Below are 18,760 nucleotides of genomic sequence, written 5' to 3'. Positions count from 1 at the left end.
CTCGGTTGGTGGCCCGGTTCCATAGGGATCACCCATCCTGCCCACGGGGTCGTGGGCCGTTGGGGGGGACTATGTTAGACGATCCTCTGCACACCAGAACACTGCTAACATCTCCACAACACCTTCCCCGGGTTCCCACACGACTCCCTCCAGGGTTCGAGACTCACGTGACTTGGTTACCCCAAAGGACCGAAAGTTCCGTACCAGGTACAATTTACATGCCCGGTTGCAGCCCTTCCTGCATTGGCAGTTGCCATGGAGAACATAAAGCAGAAGGGGCGGCGGAACACCTCCGCATCGATCATTCATTTGCTCACGTGATTCAAAGCGGCGTTTCCCACGTGACCTTGGTGGACGTCACATGACCCAGAAGCGCACAGTATATAAAGCCTGATGCACGGAGCACTCATCGCTTCTCAGCTGTCTTCTGACTCTGTTTGGTGCTACGTTTGATAAACTCTGTTGGTTTACCTTGATCTTAGATCTCTCACCTGGACTCCCTCGGATTACCCTTTTGTAACTTTGCTTGGAACTGTTTACCTATTGCTGAATCTCGACACAACCCTCACCTGCCTTCGGATCATCCCTTAGTACTTTGTTGGACTTCTACGCCATTGCCCTTTTGGGAATTCAAGTTACGTCTTCAGCTCTACAGGTGGCCTATCCTGTGTCCACGCTCGACTGCGTTCCCTCTTGTTCTGGGGACTGCCTCTCATCTGAGTCTCGAACCTCCTTCCTAGGTTCCCCGGGTTTTCCAAACACTGGATAGGTAAGATTATTCAGATCCTTTGGTTCTTGTGCTATATTGTATTTGCCTGGTACTTAACCTCGTTCTTTCTGCAGCAGCATCGGTGTTCCAGAGGTTCCGTGGATCCGGGAAGTAACATCTCCCACCTGTGGCCCCAAAGGTCGCACAGCGGGGTTCTTTTGGTTCCCCTGTGCGTCACTTGGGGAAGGAGGTCTCAACGGTATACACGACATTCAAGTCAGAACACCATCGAACAAAATTTGCTAATCCACAACTATTCCAAGACAAGACAACAAAAGGCAATTAATTATGCCAAGGATTGCTGTTGTGTTATTGGAGTTATACTTTGTTATTTGACACACCAGAGATCCCACTAATTGCTGTCACTAGAGCAAGGATTTGTCTCATGATGTCCTCCGTATTCTTTGGCAGTGGACCATGTGATATTATTTCAACTTTAGGTTCCTCAATCTCAATTGGCTTTTCGAAGTAGGTCATAGCCTCTTGCTCATTATGGAAGATGCTCGGAGTCAAACCAAGTAGGCCAAAATTCTCCCTTTGATTATAATGAAGATGGTATGGGAACAATGACTGAAATCCACAAATCACTCGATTGTTATGATTAATGGCAAGACGTACCCAATTGATATCTTCAGAACGTAGTGTTCGTAATGAAGGTATTGCTTGAAAAGCTTTTAGCATAAAAGTTCTATTTAAGCTCGATTTTCCATTTACCTCCACATTGCTTTCCCATCCTATTATTGCTGGAGTGTCATGTTGTATTACATTGTCACAGTTAGCATCCAACTTTACCCCTCTCTCCCATTGCATTTGCAACACACCCAGTAGCCTGTTCATCACTACTGGCCAAAGTGCACATGGATAGTATCTCAACAGACAATGGCAAATCGCCCTCATCCATGGGGGACAATCCCATTGCTTGGGTTTGACCAATTGAACATACCGGTACCTGAACTCCCGCTCCAATCACTTCCAGTTCCCCCCTCGCAGGCTCCCCTACTTGTGCATCCTTTCCCACCGTTGTCACCATCCATGGCTCAGCCTCTATCACCTTCATCGTTATGACAGGCTTACCAATTCCCATACTGCTCAAAGGACGGTTTGGTTTGTTAATTGCAGTTTTCTTATTAGTGACAGGGAAGAATTTTGAGAGTGCAGTTTGTACTCTAGGTAACTCAGCCCAAACATTCATAATGGCTTTTTTAGTTTTATTCTGACACACGCCCTGCGTTTCATGTGTTGGATTAGTCGTTGGAAAATTTAAATCGCCATCAGAATGCTTAGGATTTTGGTTACGCTTTCTTGGAGCCTTTGAGTCATTGATAGGCCCAGATGGATTTATATTCAAAAGCACTTTTGATTCTTCATCGAGCTGATGCAAATAAATACCAACCTCATCATCAGGCACGGCAGATGCATTTTAAAAAAAAGATTCATGAGACTCTTTATTTCCACCATTCTTCAATAGTCCTTTCTTAGACTTGGGTCGATTTTAGCCTTCTCTTTTGGGCTCTCACCGCGAGTCTCTTTTCCCTACATGTCAGTACCACAATTGGTTTCTCAATCACTTCCTCAGAGGGCAATTACGATACATTTTGAATCATCACACTCACACATACTTCAGAGAGATCTATTAGATAAGTCAGAGGGGATGGACTATCCTTATTTCAGCAAAGGATTTCACTTCAGCATCAACCATCCTCGGATCACCTGGGGTTTGGGTCGCATTATCTGTCATGACTTCAACCTTCTTGGACCTAGCAGTAAGGGAGTCACTGCATCACAGGTAAATAGCAAACCTTCAATCCGTTTCATTTTACATAGAAGGTCGGTCGTAATACCCTTCAAAATACCTATCTGTCATGAGCACTGCTCCCGAGAAGCCAAGTCAAGCCCAGCATCCCCGGAAGCAGGCTCACAACCCTCGTCCCCGGCTCCAACAAACCCCTATTGGGGCCCTTTGGACCATGTCCTGGCGCCTCTGGCGCCAGGCTCATAAGGAACCTCAGTCCCGGCGCCAGGGGCGCCGGGCTCATAATTCTTGCAAAGGTGCTTGGGTGGACCTACCTGTAGCAGACCATGCTGCATACTCACCTTTGCAAATGCTGGCAGGATGAAGTCCCCAGCCTTCTGCTGGGAGGAACTATTCCCTGAACTGGGACTACTTTCTTACCTGGGTGGGGCTGGTGCCACTCCTTAGCTCTGGAACACAGGAACTCTTTTACCTGGGCGAGGCTGAGGAAGAAGACACCCAATCACTCCAACACTATTTAATCACTCCAACACTATTTAAACCACACCCGATTGGGAAAACCAGCTTCGCGTTATTCTGCATCTGCAGCAGGACGCTCACCGAGTCAGCTCCAGCATTCCAGTGACATCTCCAGCTTCAGCTCAGCAACCTGTGGAAGAAAGACACGAGAACTATACTTACCATCCAGGAATCCAGACACCGGCAGAACCTGCAAGCAAAAGAAACATAAGGTTAGCAAGTTGCAACACGTTCGCAGCCGCGCTCGCTTACCTGATCCATCTGTGCTTTCACGGATTCTTCGCGGCCTTCTCTTCAGCAGCCTAACGGCACCTGTAAAGACAAAGAACATTGTTAAGTAGGAATCGGGTGAAGGCGGCCGCATTTACTTTTCTTACCTGCTTTTGTGCGCGTATTACAATCTCTTCAACCGCAGCAGCCCGGCACCTGAAAACAAGAAAAGACATTATTGAAGTGCCATTAAAGACTGCAAGAAAGCCTAACACTTACGTGTTTCCCCACGTGGATCCGCGACTGGGAAAACGCCCGCAAGGTCCCGACACCTGCAAATAAGAAAAGAACATTGTTAGAGGTGCTATAATAAGGTCACAGATCATTATACTCACGTACTTCGTACGTGCAACGGCAACGGATGAACAACGCCCTCAGCATCCAGGTATCTGAAAAAGACAATGCAAAGACTTCATTAAAGGTGCCCATCTCTTCAAGACTATAAACTCTTTATACCTAGTGGCATCCGCTCGTGCAGTAACGGCGGCATCACCTTTTGGCATCTCAGCACCTGTGCCACTTCTAAGGCCACAAAAGACTTTGAGGATCTCCAGTGACGTAATTGGAACCCACGCACCCCTGCATAAGTCGCAGGATGGAGAGCCCAGCATTTATACGCCTAAGGTGAGAGCTCACCAGGACATTGGACTTTTGGAGAGTTGGCGATTAGTGAGGAGGAAGTCCAGCCAAACGGTCATTAACCCTTTTTTCTTCCGCCTGCAGAAACCTTACCCTGCAAGCCAGACGGTCAATAAGAGGAAGCCCAGTCCAGAGAGTCATCCGAGCTCTACGCTTCTCAATTGAAGAGACTATAACAGTTCAGCCGGGACCAGCGCCTCCGTGGGAATCAGGTGAGCGTTACACTATCTCACAGTGGGTCTGCTCATGACCTTTATCCAAAAAGTCCAAGATCCTAGACAACACTGGAAAATCTGCACCAAAGATTCGCACATCAGATGTACTGGACCCAATTGGGCCCATCACTACAGGTAGGTCGTTACAATTTATTTTAGGAATTACCCCCGAGCCTTGATCAAACAAATTCATTTGTTCAATGGGATCTATGAATGGATTTCTCGGGGTAGGTGAGCTTACCTTTTGATCGTAAAACCCCCCTTCATTTCCTATCTCCCTTTGCCAATCTCCTTTACCCATACTTATATCATGCGTACTATAAGAAAAGGTTGGAGACCTCGGTTTTTGAGCTGGGTTACTAAACATGTGCACATCTTCAATGCCTATGATTCTTTGGGTAACCAGAGTAGAGGGTCCGAACGAGAGCCCTGTATGCTTTCCCAGCTCTCCTTCTATAGCTGGACCTATTATTGAGCAGTTGGCTATACTCCTGCTACATACATTTTCAGTACCCCCATTGCAACACGCCAAAAAAGGTTGAGCATCAAATCCAATATCATTCACCGCCTCAAGTTTGAACTTAATAGATGGAGTCTCAAAATCATAACACCGAATATCTGTTTGCACTTCTAAGCATTGAAGTTCATTTTGACCACCACCAGTCTCCCTGCAAGACATCTTCTCCAAACCCACATCAGGACTGTGTTTGTTACATATGGAGACTCTCACCGCCTCCTGCAAGGGTGATGTGATCCCACAAACACTATCCTCGTTCATGGGCAACAGTGCACTTATGTCATTTGATATAGTTTCATGCGATCCAGTCAATTTCCTCCCACTTCTGAGCCCGTTAACCATGATGGATTCCTTGCTAAATTACTAATACCCAACGATGCAAGTACACACAGGAAAATTGTATTTTTGCAAATTGCTCATTAGCTCAAACCCACCTTTCAGAGAGATCATTCAATCTTGTATAATGTTGCTATAATGCAGGTAGTACAAAGCAAAAATACAAGTTATGGTAATTTATCAAGTTTCCTCACATAGATGAGAGTAAAAGCAACTCAATAGCCCGCTTTCTCAACCGCTAGGACTCTTGGATTAATATAACATCCTTGCGGCAATAAGCAATACTTTCCCGGGCATCCAAAAATACCCACAGAATCAGGACACAAAACCACTGGTAGAAATTAACACCTTGCCTTCACAAGCAAAAAATTGCGATCCTCCTCTGTAAATTCCGAATTACCAACTAAACCAAAACTAATGTCAGGCACCGCACACCAGCATCACAGCCAAACCACAAACAGCACTTGTTGCCACTTCTGCGGCGTGGGGGCGCAAGCCCGGCAACTCCTCTTGCACGTCCAAGAAGGGGGCGGGGCTTAGGTTCCCAACTGAAAGGGAAGAGAGAGTAACGCCTATAAGAAAGATGCAGACTTAAAAAGCGCAAGTCAGCGCAAGTCAGCGAACAATAAAGTTGCATTGGTATTATGCTGTAAAGTTACTGGTTAGTCCAGCGTGTTTCAACGCTAATCCAAAGGCGGTTTCCTCTTGCCGATTCAACAGGAACAGTAGAAATGCAGCTAGACACACGGCAGAGTCCACTCACAGCAAACAGCACTTGCTGGCACTTCCAGGGCACGCCAGAACCGTGCTATCCTATCCAAGACTCTGAACCATTGACTTTGGCCTAGGCCTATTGAAATGAATTGCCAGTTGTAGTGAACTGAAACTATTTGCCCTGCCTATGAAAGTAAATGTGCTTTAATTCTTTTAACCCTTGTCTTTCTACCCCTTTTGAAAGTTACTGAAGTGCCATTTTGCTCCCACTTCAGGGGAGCCTAACTTGTTCAGAAACTTATTGGTTGTGTAGTGTATTAAGATTGTGATATTGAGCTGCTTCTTACTAGTGGAATGTTTTCCAACTGACTGTGTAAATAAATGTATATTCTTTTACCAAGAAACCTTGAATAGTGTTTGTTTGAACTACTGTGATTGCAAGTCCTTTGTGTGACATCTTTTACTGCTAAGATTACTCTTGAGATAAGTCTGGCTGCTCAGCCACTGCTACCACATAACGGTGTAGTACAGGCTTGTACCAAAGGAGAGGTTGTGCTTACACCCGTAGTCTTAATTGTGTGTAGTGTTCCCAAAGGGTACTGCATGTAATTCTGCCTAACATGAGGTTGAGGATTTTTGTTTTTGCATAGAAGCACTAGGTAAACTATGACATCTTACATTTTTTCAAAAAGGTATCAGGTGACATCTTACATATTCACTAAAGTGATTCACAGTCCGAGCTCATAGAATGAACATTCAGTTTTGAAAGACATTGTATAATATGCACTTCTACAAAAGGTCAAGGAAAGCCTTCATTGCACCTTTCGAAGATAATTGACGATGGGAATTTGGATTAGCTTTTGTTGGCCATCAGTATGTGTGCAAGCATAGGGCTCCTATCGCATCCTTGTGAGGGTGTATGTCTTCCTGCAACCAGTAGGGATTCTTCAAGTTACGGTAGACTCATTACATACACATAGACGTATCCCCACAGCACAGGTAACACTAAAGTGGCACTGGATGGTGGGCAGGAGCGCTGCAGTTGTGTCGAAAATCAGTTGGGCTTTAATTCCATTGATCCCCCAATTCACCTGAAGTCTACCAATCAGATATGGAACATCTCCAAGTGTGACAGGTGTAATAAGTTAACAAGAAAACGCGGACCAGACTTGCTGGTGTGTACCACCAGTGGAGAGGTAGCTGTCACTACCTTTTTCATTCAAACCAGTGGCAAATGGTGTGTGCGTGAGTCTTCAGTTCTCAGGCATGGTGCAGTCTTGATGGTCCTGTGAAACAGCCCCTCCCTCCGGAGCAAGTTCATAATAACGTCAATTATTTGTCCAAAGCCTTAGATTATGTTAATAGGACTAGACGCTGCAATAAACTGGCAGCTTGGGGTCTTCCTGTAGGCTTCCTGGATATAATAATTCAAATACACACTACTTCTACCATTAGGGTTAGATTAGATGGTCTGGGGAGACCGAATGACAGGATTCCAACCTTACGAGGAGTAAGACGGGGTTATGTGCTTGCGCTCCCTATCTCTTCAATCTCTTATCTCTGACGAAGTCTGGCATTTAACAAAATCAGAACGTTCCCACCCAAGTTAACTGATCAGCATATATAGTGGATAGCATTTGCTGATATTTTATTGTTTGATCAAACTGCAGTGGGCCTCCAACGAGCACTGGATTCTCTCCATGCCTCTCTACTAGAAAATTAATTGGTGATTTATACAGAGAAAACTAAAATAATACAACTCACCAGCTCAAGCAAGCATACAAGCTTCAAATAATTGCTTCTAGGGTGAAATATAGAAAAGGTGAACCAACCTAAATATCTGCTATCACGTATCGTCAACAAACCTTGTGGTCAATTATTTCCTTTACAAAAAAAAAAATGGCACTATGTGCATCTCAGCTAAGTAGACTACAGTGTAGATATTGTCGTTTTTCATTCCTTCCTCTGATCAAATATTATAAAAGAGATTGTGCCCAGTATTTCCTTTGGGTTAGAGCTCTGGCACTTGGTGGACTGAACCTACCGGGAAAGATTAGAGCAGTAGTATTCAAACTTTTTCATACCAATCCCTCCTCACACAGCCACACCCCTTTCAGTAAAAATATTATTTCTGCCTCTCCCTTCCTAGGGGTGGAATCCCCCGCAACCCCCTTCCCCCAGGGCTCAAAGGAGGTCCTGGAGAACCCCAGGGCCTTTAAAATCTGTGCAGATTTTCTACTATTTATTTTTTCTATCAAAAGCAGTCACCTTAATCCTTTTATATTAAAAACAGTCATCTTATTCCCTTTCCAACGCGGTCTGGGGCCCATCCTGGACATCCTTTGGGCCAGACCCCAGTTTGAAGACCACTGGATTAGAGGGTATGTTATGGAGGAAAACACTTTTGTTCCCAAATTCGGTACCAACTGCCATTATTAGGTAAGATCTGGGCATTAACTCGCTGAAGTCAATGGAATAGGTTATGTTTATGCTTCAAAACCATTTCTCCTCTAAAGGATTCTATGTTTGAGATTTTATGTACAACAATGCAGACTGGAGACTCCAGAATGTTAACTATTGTCTAACAAATGCAAATTAATTTGAGAAACTCTGCATACAGGCATACATGTATTGTTTGAAAATCCAACCAAGGTTAAGAAAAAAATATGTGGGAATATGACTGGATTGACAATCACCACACATGATCCAGGATGGGTACCGAGAACACCGACCTTCTTCTCTTTCCCATGTGGTCGAAAGAAAGCAGTCCTTTTTCTCCTCTTCCTGGGCCAACCCGAATTCTGTACACGCTTTGGCCATCATGGTGTGAAATGACCCAATGTCGTCCGGGTTTCTAATTCCACCTCAGACTCCCAGGTTGGATCCCTGGAGGGGGAAAGTGAGACATCCGATAAGGTTCTCTTGTCCGAGTCCGAATCTATCAGTTCTCCTTCCTCGTGGCTTGCACCCGAGAGGTCTCCACCCGCTGGCACTGCCATGGGGGTTGACGGAGGTGGCCGACGAGACGGGCCCGGTTCGTCGATGGGCGACCTGGCCAGAGTCGCTTGAGGTAGCCTCTCGTCCAGTGTCTTCAGCAAAGTTTGTAACGTGGATAAAACCACCAGCGACAAGAGTGACTGCGGATTGAGAAGAGGGGTAGACCCCGGAATACTGGTTCCCCCGGAGAGAGGCCTGGTAATTCCTCGTAACCCGAGGTCTGTAGGGCCAGCTACTCTGACATCCTCATCTCCCAAGGACACGACAAGGCCTCTTGCTGCAGTAGGGTCTCCGGCAAAACCAGGTCGAATACTTCTGGTCGCCAGGCTTCTTGCGGGATCTCCGTCGACGAGGCTAAAGCTGTCGTCGTCTACGGCCCAAGAACAGTTGAAACCAATTGTGTCAGTGGCAGAGAAGGGGTCGACGACTGCCCTGCCGTCAACGACGGTGGTGGTGGTCGTGTAGGTCCCTGAGGCGTTCCCGCCTTTTCTGAACATGATCTACGCTTCTCCGCTTCTCGACTCAAGGTCGATCTATGGTGATCGTCCGAGGAGGATTTCAACTTTTCCTTTCTGTCTTTCTTCGTCGAAGATGAGGATGACAAGGTTTTCTTCGACAAAGACTCCTTAGACTGGCTTCTCGATGATTCCTTCTCCGCCGGTTGTGATTTCTTCACCGGGGGTTCCGACGATGTCGAGCGGCGCGGGGCCCCTGAAGATTTTGACATTGAGGCCACGCTGCGCGTGGAGCCTACCTCCGAAGGCGGGTATTCCCCCGCTCCATCGTTTAACCATGCCACTAGTCGTCGACTTCGATCTTTAAGAGTCTTCTGGGAGAAGCCCTTACATATGTTGCACTTGTCTGCCGAATGATGAAGGTGTAGACAATATATGCAATCCATATGTCCGTCCCCTCATACACCTTCTTCAACCCGCACGTAGCGCACGGGCAGAACAGCGCTTTTTCCGACATCAGGACAAAACTCCAACAGCACAACATAGACAAAATAGTAGACTGCACAAGAAGCTCCCACTACTTTGGAGACGGTTGAAATCTGAAGGGAGCCGCGGGGGCAGGGCATTTATACCGCTACGTCCTAGTCGGGCATGCGTGGGCGGCCCCAAAAACGATGTAGATAGGACACAAAAGTGTCGGAAGTTTTCCTATGGGAAACTGCTTTATAAGTGTACCAAGGGTTCCCAGTCTGTCAACGGGGAATATTCTAAGCATGTGAATCCATGAAAGATCCAATGCTGGAGAAACTGTGGATCTTTCTTCAATATATGATAAAATGTGTCCTTCAGCGCGATCTCGTAACACATTTCTCAGGGTTAGATTTAACACATTACCAACTACAAAAATGTTATCATTTTGGGCTATTCGGGAACCTCATTCCCATAACTGTAGATTTAGCGGCAACAAGGAACAAGTTGAATCGTGGAAGTCCTTATTGGTTGATTGCTCATGCACTTTAAGTTTGCAACGTTTGCACATTAGCTCCTTTATGGAATCTAACGATATGCTAACTTCCATCTATATTTAGAATTGTTTATCTATCTTTAGAATCGTTTATCTACTGGTTACCAGACCTCGTTGACTAAGAAGTTATTAGACTAATCAATTCCATTCTGGAAGCCACTCATGACTGAACCATGCACTTTGATGTTAAAGTGAAGTTTTGCTGTTGAACTGATGAATTTCTTTATGAATGTATGCTACTGAAGTTATAGGACTGTACTATGCACTTTGATGTTGAAATTATGTATTGCCGTAGAATGTATGAATTTAAATGTTATGTTTTATGTTATTGTACAAGGTATATTTTATTGGATATGTTGTGAAAGGTTTTTGATAACCAATACGTAATAAAAAAATAAATAGAAAATAGGTCAATTGTTTTTAATCGGTTATATTTTCTAGTACATAAACAAGTTTCTAGGAACCCAGGTCAGCAACGGAACAGTGCACCATCTCAAGAGAGCAACAAACAATCAGTTACTTCATTGTTGGAGAACGAAAAGGGTGGGTGCCACCTGCTTCACAGCCACACAAATATCACTGCCCCCATTCACTGAGTTTACTAGGGCTTCATTTACACATAGAAAGCTACACCATAGTTAATGGAAGACCCATTTGCCATCATTTGGTACATGTGCTATAGTATTTTAGTTATGCACCAGCCATCATATATAAACAGCAGTTGGCTCCCACTAAACAGCACACCAGTTAGTAAGATTAGTTCTTACTGGGACATAAAACAAGGCTGGGCGACGGCAAAGAAAGTGCATACTTTTGATAGCCACAGTTCAATGATGACTCATTTGTATTTAAAAACATATGTTCTGCTAGGACCTTCAAAAATATGTACCCAGAAGCCAATGCAAATCAGTCAATGAAAATGGCAAGTTAAGCCTGCATTTGTGTGTCAGGCGATCACCAACACTAACGAGATGCTGCGGGTGGGTGGCGGGCACAGAGAGAGCTTAGGGTTTTTGGGCCACAGAGAGCTGAGGGTTTTTGGGCCACAGAGAGCTGAGGGTGGGTGGGTATGGTTGGTTTGGGCCACAGAGAGCTGAGGGTGGGTGGGTGGGTGATTGGGTGGGTTTGGGCCACAGAGAGCTGAGGGTGGGTTGGTTGGTTGTTTGGGTTTGGGCCACAGAGAGCTGAGGGTTTTTGGGCCACAGAGAGCTGATGGTTTTGGTTGGGTTTTTTGGGCCACAGAGAGCTGAGGGTGGGTTGGGTTTGGGCCACAGAGAGCTGAGGGTGGGTGGGTGTATGGGTGGGTGTATGGGTGGGTGGGTTTGGGCCACAGAGAGCTGTGGGTGGGTTGGAGGGTTTTTGGGCCACAGAGAGCTGAGGGAGGGAGGGAGGGAGGGTGGGTGGGTGGGTGGGTGGGTGTGTGTGTGTGTGTGTGTGTCCCACAGAGAGCTGAGGGAGGGAGGGTGGGTGTCCCACAGAGAGCTGAGGGAGGGGGGGAGGGAGGGAGGGTGGGTTTGTCCCACAGAGAGCTGAGGGTTGGGCCACAGAGAGCTGAGGGTGGGTGGGTGGGATTGGGCCATAGAGAGCTGAGGGTGGGTGGGCCATAGAGAGCTGCGGTATTGGGCCATAGAGAGTGTTAGGGAGAATTCTCTGTTTAGGCTGAATTTCCTAACCTAGTGAGTCCCCCAGCAGCTTTGCTGGATTTCTGGAGTTTGTCTTTTTCATCCTGCCAAGAGAGAGACTCTTTTTCTCCCACTCTTGGACATGATTTGTGGTAAATTGCTTTGAATGTCAATGTGTTCGATGGGCTATGGGGTCTTTTACTCTATAGGGCCTCATGTGTTTTGCTATGTGCGTTACACAGCACCCTCCGTGCCGTAACACTGGGGTGTCCTAGGTAACACCCACCATAGACTCCATACCCTGGGACTGACTACCCCGAATATATTCCTATGGGATTCTTCCCATTGTTGGAGGCTAATAACTTTTCACGTTAGTCTCTAACATACCGCCGGTTTATTTATCTTAAATAAATCCACCGGTTGGTATTTTCTGCCAGAACTCGGTTTTTAAAATGGCGTATGTGTTCGCCTCTGTAAATCCGAACCAAAGGTTGAGCCCTTTGTTCCACTTTTGGCGGGCTTCTGCACAGAAGCCCTCCAAAGTGGTGCCATTCTGTCTGGGTACCACAGGGAGTGTGGGAGGGGGTTTAGGCACCCTGGACTGAGTTGCCTTGCCAACTCAAGTCGCACTCTGGTGTGATTGACCCAAGTGGTGAGCCACCCCGCTCACCACTTAGCGTGGTTTGATTGACAGCTAGGCTGAATGAATGGGGGTTTTCTGCATAAAAGCGGGGCTTTTGGGACTGGATCTTCAGAAGTCGCCACAGGACCTAAGAATCCGACGAGGGTAAAGCTGAGCCGACCTGCAACGACGACACCTCTGGTGGAGCCCTGCTGAACCGACTCACCACTTCCCAACGACAGAGGAGATCTCCCTGCTGGAGAGTCTTCTTCCCCTGACTGGTGGGAACAATCAGTCCCTTTGCTTTTTCTTCGCTTCCAGGGCGTAGTGGTCGAATTGCCCGTGCTGAGCACCCCGGCAACCGGATAGCCACTAGCCCATACCGCGACCAAAAGGTGCTGCCTTGTGAGCACTCCGCGGCTGGTCTCTTCCCTGGTGGTGCAACGATCTTCAACTTTCCTTCGACGACGAGACCATCTCATCTCTTGGCAAAGCCCCGACTTGCATCCACCACCAGGAACAACTGCCCCCGCCGGAGCTGTCTCTTCACTTACAAGGTACTGTGTCCGCCTAGCTTCCCTTGTGACGGTTAGCGTGAGGTGCCTTAAATCCTTACCTTTCCATTGGGTCGCCTCCAGACCTTCTTAATTTTTTGTTCTAAACTGGTCCAACCTTTCTGTGACAATTTGCTACAAAGACTCGAAGTGCATTTCCACTGTGATACTTTTTGGGACATATTGCCTTGCCTCTCTCCGAGTGGGCCTGGCCTCTGAACTTTGTGATCTACAGTAGACCCTGCCGTACTTGCCTTGCATTTGCTTCGCAAAAGTGTTGGTACCGAGTTGGTTTCATACCCTGCCCTTTCTCGCCCATTCTAACAAATATTAGAGTGCCAACTAGGTTAAAGCATTCACCTCTGTCTGCAAATAAGTGGTGCCGTTGAACCTAGACTTGTCGAGATATTGTTAGGGGATTGATATACTTATAGTAATTGTAATTGAAGTTGTTTGCCGTATTAGCGCCAGTGTGTTTTTCATAGATGTGTTTTTAAAATAAATAATTATATATCTTTACACCGAAGCTCTGTTCCGTGTCTGCTTGTTCTACTGTGTAAATTGCCCTATCTTGTATACTCCACATACTGCCTAACTTTTCTTGAGGGAAGTCTGACTGCTCAGCCACAGCTACCAAGTGAATCTGTGTGGTACAGACTGCTACCAAGTGGGTTTACTGCCAAACACCTGTAGTCCTAAATCTTTTGCAGTGGTCCCAGAGGGAACTGCACAGGTTTCTGCCTAACACAGAGCTTGGGCCATAGAGAGCTGCGGTATTGGGCCATAGAGAGCTGCGGTATTGGGCCATAGAGAGCTGCGGTATTGGGCCATAGAGAGCTGCGGTATTGGGCCATAGAGAGCTGCGGTATTGGGCCATAGAGAGCTGCGGTATTGGGCCAAGTTTGTTACTGACACAATGGATACAATTTGAAAAACCTTTATTGAAAATGTTGGGGTCGGAGAACCTCCTAGTTTGCCCTATTAGTAAGATGGGAGTAGTCTCGACCTTCAAAAGATAAACGAAACAGTCCTAGTGGCATCCGTCAAATCAAAATAGCCTATGCTAACAAAACCTAATGCCTGCCCTATCTCTTGTACAAAAAGTGTAAAAAGAAGAAATGTATATAAAGGAAAAATCAGTGTTCAAACGAACAAAGGTAGTTGAACCAGCTCTCCTCCTCACGTTAAGCCTCACGGAGTAAGGCTGTCCTTGTAGGCAGGATGACACACACTGGCTCGGTTTCTAACACTCTAAGCAGTTCCACACTGTGGATTGAGGCCCGCCTAGACTTCCACGTTAAAGTCTCTTTCTTGACTTTCCAAAATTGCATTCCAACATAAAGTTCACAAAGGTCCCCCTCTGCCGGGTTCAGACCTTACAGCGCACAGTTCACGTAGGTCCCCCTCTATCGGGCTCAGACCTCTCACGTCACAGTTCAACACAAACTTGCCGGGAGAACACACCTCCCCAAGCTTTCGGGCTCAGACCCCTTTCGGATGTCGAAGACCTTTGAATGTGCGTGGCTCTTACAGACCACCGCAGGACCACTTTGACTCAACTTTCACATTAACTTTCGCTTTATAGCTTCCCACAATGTACCTTTCACTGAGACTTTTGAGTGGGCTACTGCCTTTCGCAGGACCACTCCGTTACTTAGTATTGCTGATCTCACAGCCGCCTTTTACTTCAAAGTTCATTCACAGGTCTGTCTTTCTTCGCATCTCATCCCTACGGGTGCAGTCTTCACTTGTGATATGTTGTTGCTACTTCATTCGCTTTAACACACACCAGTCTTGCAGGTCGCTTGCCAACTCTCCTGCTGTGTGCGCTTCTTTCTTGTTTTGCTATTTTCAAATCCTGAGTCAAGGTTAGTACCACAGGCTTGGCCTCGCCTTCCCAACTCTGTTGTTTAGCCGGGAAAGTCGCTGGCGTCCTTGAAACACAATGCAATCTTCACTTGTCCGATCTGGCCTTCTACAAGTGTCTTTTGCGGTCTGGAGGCAACAACAGCCAGTAGGGGACCCTTGGGGTTTTCAGCCTGCTGCTCTTGTCCCTTAGTCCGTTGCTCTACTCTAGTGGGTGTGCCTTCGTCCCGAAGGTTCTGCTCGTTCTCGTGTTCCGCCTTGCTCTGAGTGTGTCTTTAGGTGTTGCCTTTTATTTGTGTGAGGAGAGTTAACTGGTATCTGGTCCATGCACTTAGTGTAAAGTGCCTGGCTTTGCCTGACCCAATTAACAGGACATGTCCAGTACGATGTGAGAGAGTTAGTCTGGTTACTCTTAGTTACCCTCTTCCTCAGCCCAGTGTTTGTGTAAAAGGGGGACGGTGGGGGAGTTGGGACTTCAGAAAATCATACAAAATAGGATGGGGTAGATTAACAAAAAAGAGGAGAATACCACGTCTCACCATTGGCTACCTCACCCCCACTCCCGAAGACCCCTCACCAAGGTGATCCTCCCGCACTGGTCCACCCACAGGGTCTGGATCCAAAGGTGATGGACGTGCCCTGGCCACCTGAGTGTGAGATCCCCGGGGACTAGAGGGTGTGACACCCTCTGGTTTCTCACAGTACGCAAAACACCACTCCAGTGGACACTGCCCGCAGGCATGGCTACGCGCACACTTCAGATTACAGTAAGGACTATGACAACATTTGGTTGTGCTGGTCACATAATTCTCTACCTACTTACACCAGGCTATGCTTCAACACCTCTGAGATCAGAATGCAGGGAAGACCTATGACAAATTCGGGCACGCTGAACACATAGCAAGTCTCTAGCACTCACGCCATCTCCTGACTCCTCTCAGCACCCATCCACATGCCTGACTGCATGCCTTGCTCTCTACCGGAGCCTGGTCAACCCTGCTAAGCCTTATTTGACTAAATGCACACACGCATTCTAATCTTACTTCATTACCTCCAACACTCTGGACTTTGGTCCATCGAGGTCATTCCCACTACTAGCACACTTAGACTACACTAATGGTAAAAGGCGCTGTATATAAATGACAAGTACAATACAATAGAATATAATAAAAACAAACAGAAAGCAAAGCCAAAAGTTGATGGCTCGAAGGTTTTAAATAAATCATAACCATGGGCTCAGCTCTGGGCAACTCTCCAGACCATATTTTTCAGCCTGCCAAGCTATTACAAAAGGGGAAAACCCATATGCAAATCAGGCTTGGTCCCACCCCAAAAGGGGCAGTTCAGCCCAAACTGCTAGGTCACATCCCTTCTGCACGAGAGCACAAGCATTCCCAGACATGCTTCAGCCTGGTTGGGCATCATCGGTGAGAAGCAGCATGGGTCTACAGGACCAGCAGACTCAAGAAAAACAAACAGAACTGTGACATCAACCAAGGTGAGGATGTATATTAGGGTTACTAGACCCTAAACTAGTCCTTGCCAGTTTCCTACACTTGCACGACAAAGGTAGCCATTATGGCAACAAGAGTGGCCAAAAGGCACCTGCGTTTCACAAATAAAGGTGCACAGTTGTAAGGATGTCAGAGAAGGAAGCTGACACATGATGCTGATAATTGCTATAAACTTTTATTTATAGTAAAAAGTAACCCTCACTATCCCTAATTTGTAAGAGGGGTTTCCCTGCCTCAAACTAATACTAAAGGATCTGTCCGAATGTCCGTCAAAATCAAACTCCACCATCCTGTGTCACAACCTACTTCTAACCTCTAACTTTCCCTGCCTCAAACTAATACTAAAGGATCTGTCCGAATGTCCGTCTAAATCAAACTCCACCATCCTGTGTCACAACCTACTTCTATCCCTTACACAACAACTAAAGAATAACCCAACAGAAAGTTCCTTCTCCAGGAGAATGACTTCCTTTTCCTGGTATTCGGGTGGTATCCCCAAAAAATGTTCTTAGCAAAAGGATGCCAAAAGAATGACTCACTTTTCCTGGTATTGGTCCGCACCCTCCAATATAGTTCACACAAAGCCAGGGCGAATAACTTCCTTGCCCTGCCGTCTCTTGAGTATATCCAAACGCTTCAGTTTCTTCTCCAGGAGAATGACTCCCTTATCCTGGGGTTTGAGAGTTCATTTCAGTATCTTTCAACTTGATGTTTGTTTTGCCACTGTCTCACAGTAATAGCAAAGTCCCAAATCCTTCTCTGGGTTTCAGTGGACCAATCTTTGCCACTGTGACAAGGAAGATTTCCTCAGATGTCTGCTTTACTGGCGTTGGCGTCCCAGGCCCTTCTCTGGTTGTCAGTAGACTCATACCTGTCACCGAATCAAGGATACTTTCCTCAGATGTTCAGTTCACTTGCTTTTGGGTCCCAGACCCTTCTCTGCCTGTCAGTGGACTTTTCCCAGCAACTGCGACGAGGATACTTTTTTCAGATGCTCAAATCTTCTCTCTGAGAGTCGGCAGCTTTGGGGCTACCACTGAGATGAGGAAGCTTGCACACATCTTGCACACACAGATGCACACATCTTCACTTACGTTTCAGTGGCCTTGGGACTACCACTGAAATGAGGAAGCTTTCCTCGAATGCCCAAATCTTCACTTTGAGGTTCAGTAGCCTTGGGGCAACCACTGAGATGTGGAAGCTCTCCTTGGATGCACAAATCTTCACTACGTGGGTCAGCGACCCTATTCATAATGTTCGTCTTATCACAAGTTAACCAGGGGCTAAGCAGAGACCCTCTTACTACTCTGCGTCACTACCAGCGTGCCCGCGCCTCCTGTTACCTTCTCTTGGCAAGTCTCCAGTTCTTCCTGGGATTGGGGTCAGCATCTCATCTGCTTCACACGACTCTGCTGTGCCCTGAACATTCCGCAGCGGCTCCCATCTTCTTACGATCTCGGCGTCACTGTCATGCCACACGGCCCACCTCCCTGAGGTCACAACACTGCCTCTCTCAGCTATGCTGTGTGTTAGGTCAGCTGCTGCCAGACCCAACAAGGACTCCCTCAGCAGCTTGTTGGCGGCGTCCTTTCTGTGTCTCCGGTCTGCCGACAGGATTTGAAACTGCCACTCTGGGTGGTTTCTACACCTGTTGTCTCTCCCGGGTGTGCTCGACAAGTTCTTTAGTCCATCGTCTCTTCTTATACATGGACAATCCGCCAAGGTAGACTGGCAACAAAGTCCTTTGTTTATTTTGATACTGACAACAAAGTCCTTTGTTTATTTTGATACTTTGACCTTCATGCATACTCGGGGCCACCTCGTACCAGTACTAGCACAGTCAGTAATCTTCATGTTTTCTGTGCTTTTCTTCGTCCTCGTACTTTTCGTATCCCGAGTGATACAGTAACACATTGGTCTACTCTCAAGGAAGTAGCTTGGAATGGAGGGGAGATTGGGGAAGGGCGCTATTCAATGCTCTGTACCCTAGGTGATCGTCCTTATCCCCAGAAAGGAGTCCCTCCCCATGAGGTCCTCGCGCATTCATCCACACCTAGGGGGACTATTGGGTAGTGGACGCCCCTCCCTAGCTTCATGGGAAAAGGACCCTCCTTGGGGAGAAGTGACGATAACTGGTGAATTGTCACAAGAAGTACACCAGTAAACTATATACAAATAAAGATACACTCCAAACCAGCATGTCTAAACACACTCACAAAGGAAAAAGTATATTTGACAGAAAATTGGGGGACAGGGACCCCTGCACTAGACCCCATAAGGTAAGTAGTACAAACACAAAAGGTAGAGATTGGGATCAGGGTCCACCTGCACATATAGCCTTAGGGACTGACCAGTGACAATTGAAACTACATTC

The 18,760-nt window shown here is 46.7% G+C and overlaps 1 protein-coding gene across 3 annotated transcripts in view; it reads right to left on the bottom strand.

The window, feature by feature from the left end:
• ELP1 (elongator acetyltransferase complex subunit 1) overlaps window positions 1-18,760 on the bottom strand; it is a 2,667,893-nt gene that overhangs the window by 2,306,617 nt on the left and 342,516 nt on the right. The window lies entirely within an intron of this gene.

The sequence above is a fragment of the Ambystoma mexicanum genome, chromosome 6q (genome assembly GCF_040938575.1).
Source record: "Ambystoma mexicanum isolate Mex_15411 chromosome 6q, UKY_AmexF1_1, whole genome shotgun sequence".
Taxonomy (NCBI): domain Eukaryota; kingdom Metazoa; phylum Chordata; class Amphibia; order Caudata; family Ambystomatidae; genus Ambystoma; species Ambystoma mexicanum.
This window is presented reverse-complemented; position numbering and strand designations above follow the sequence as displayed.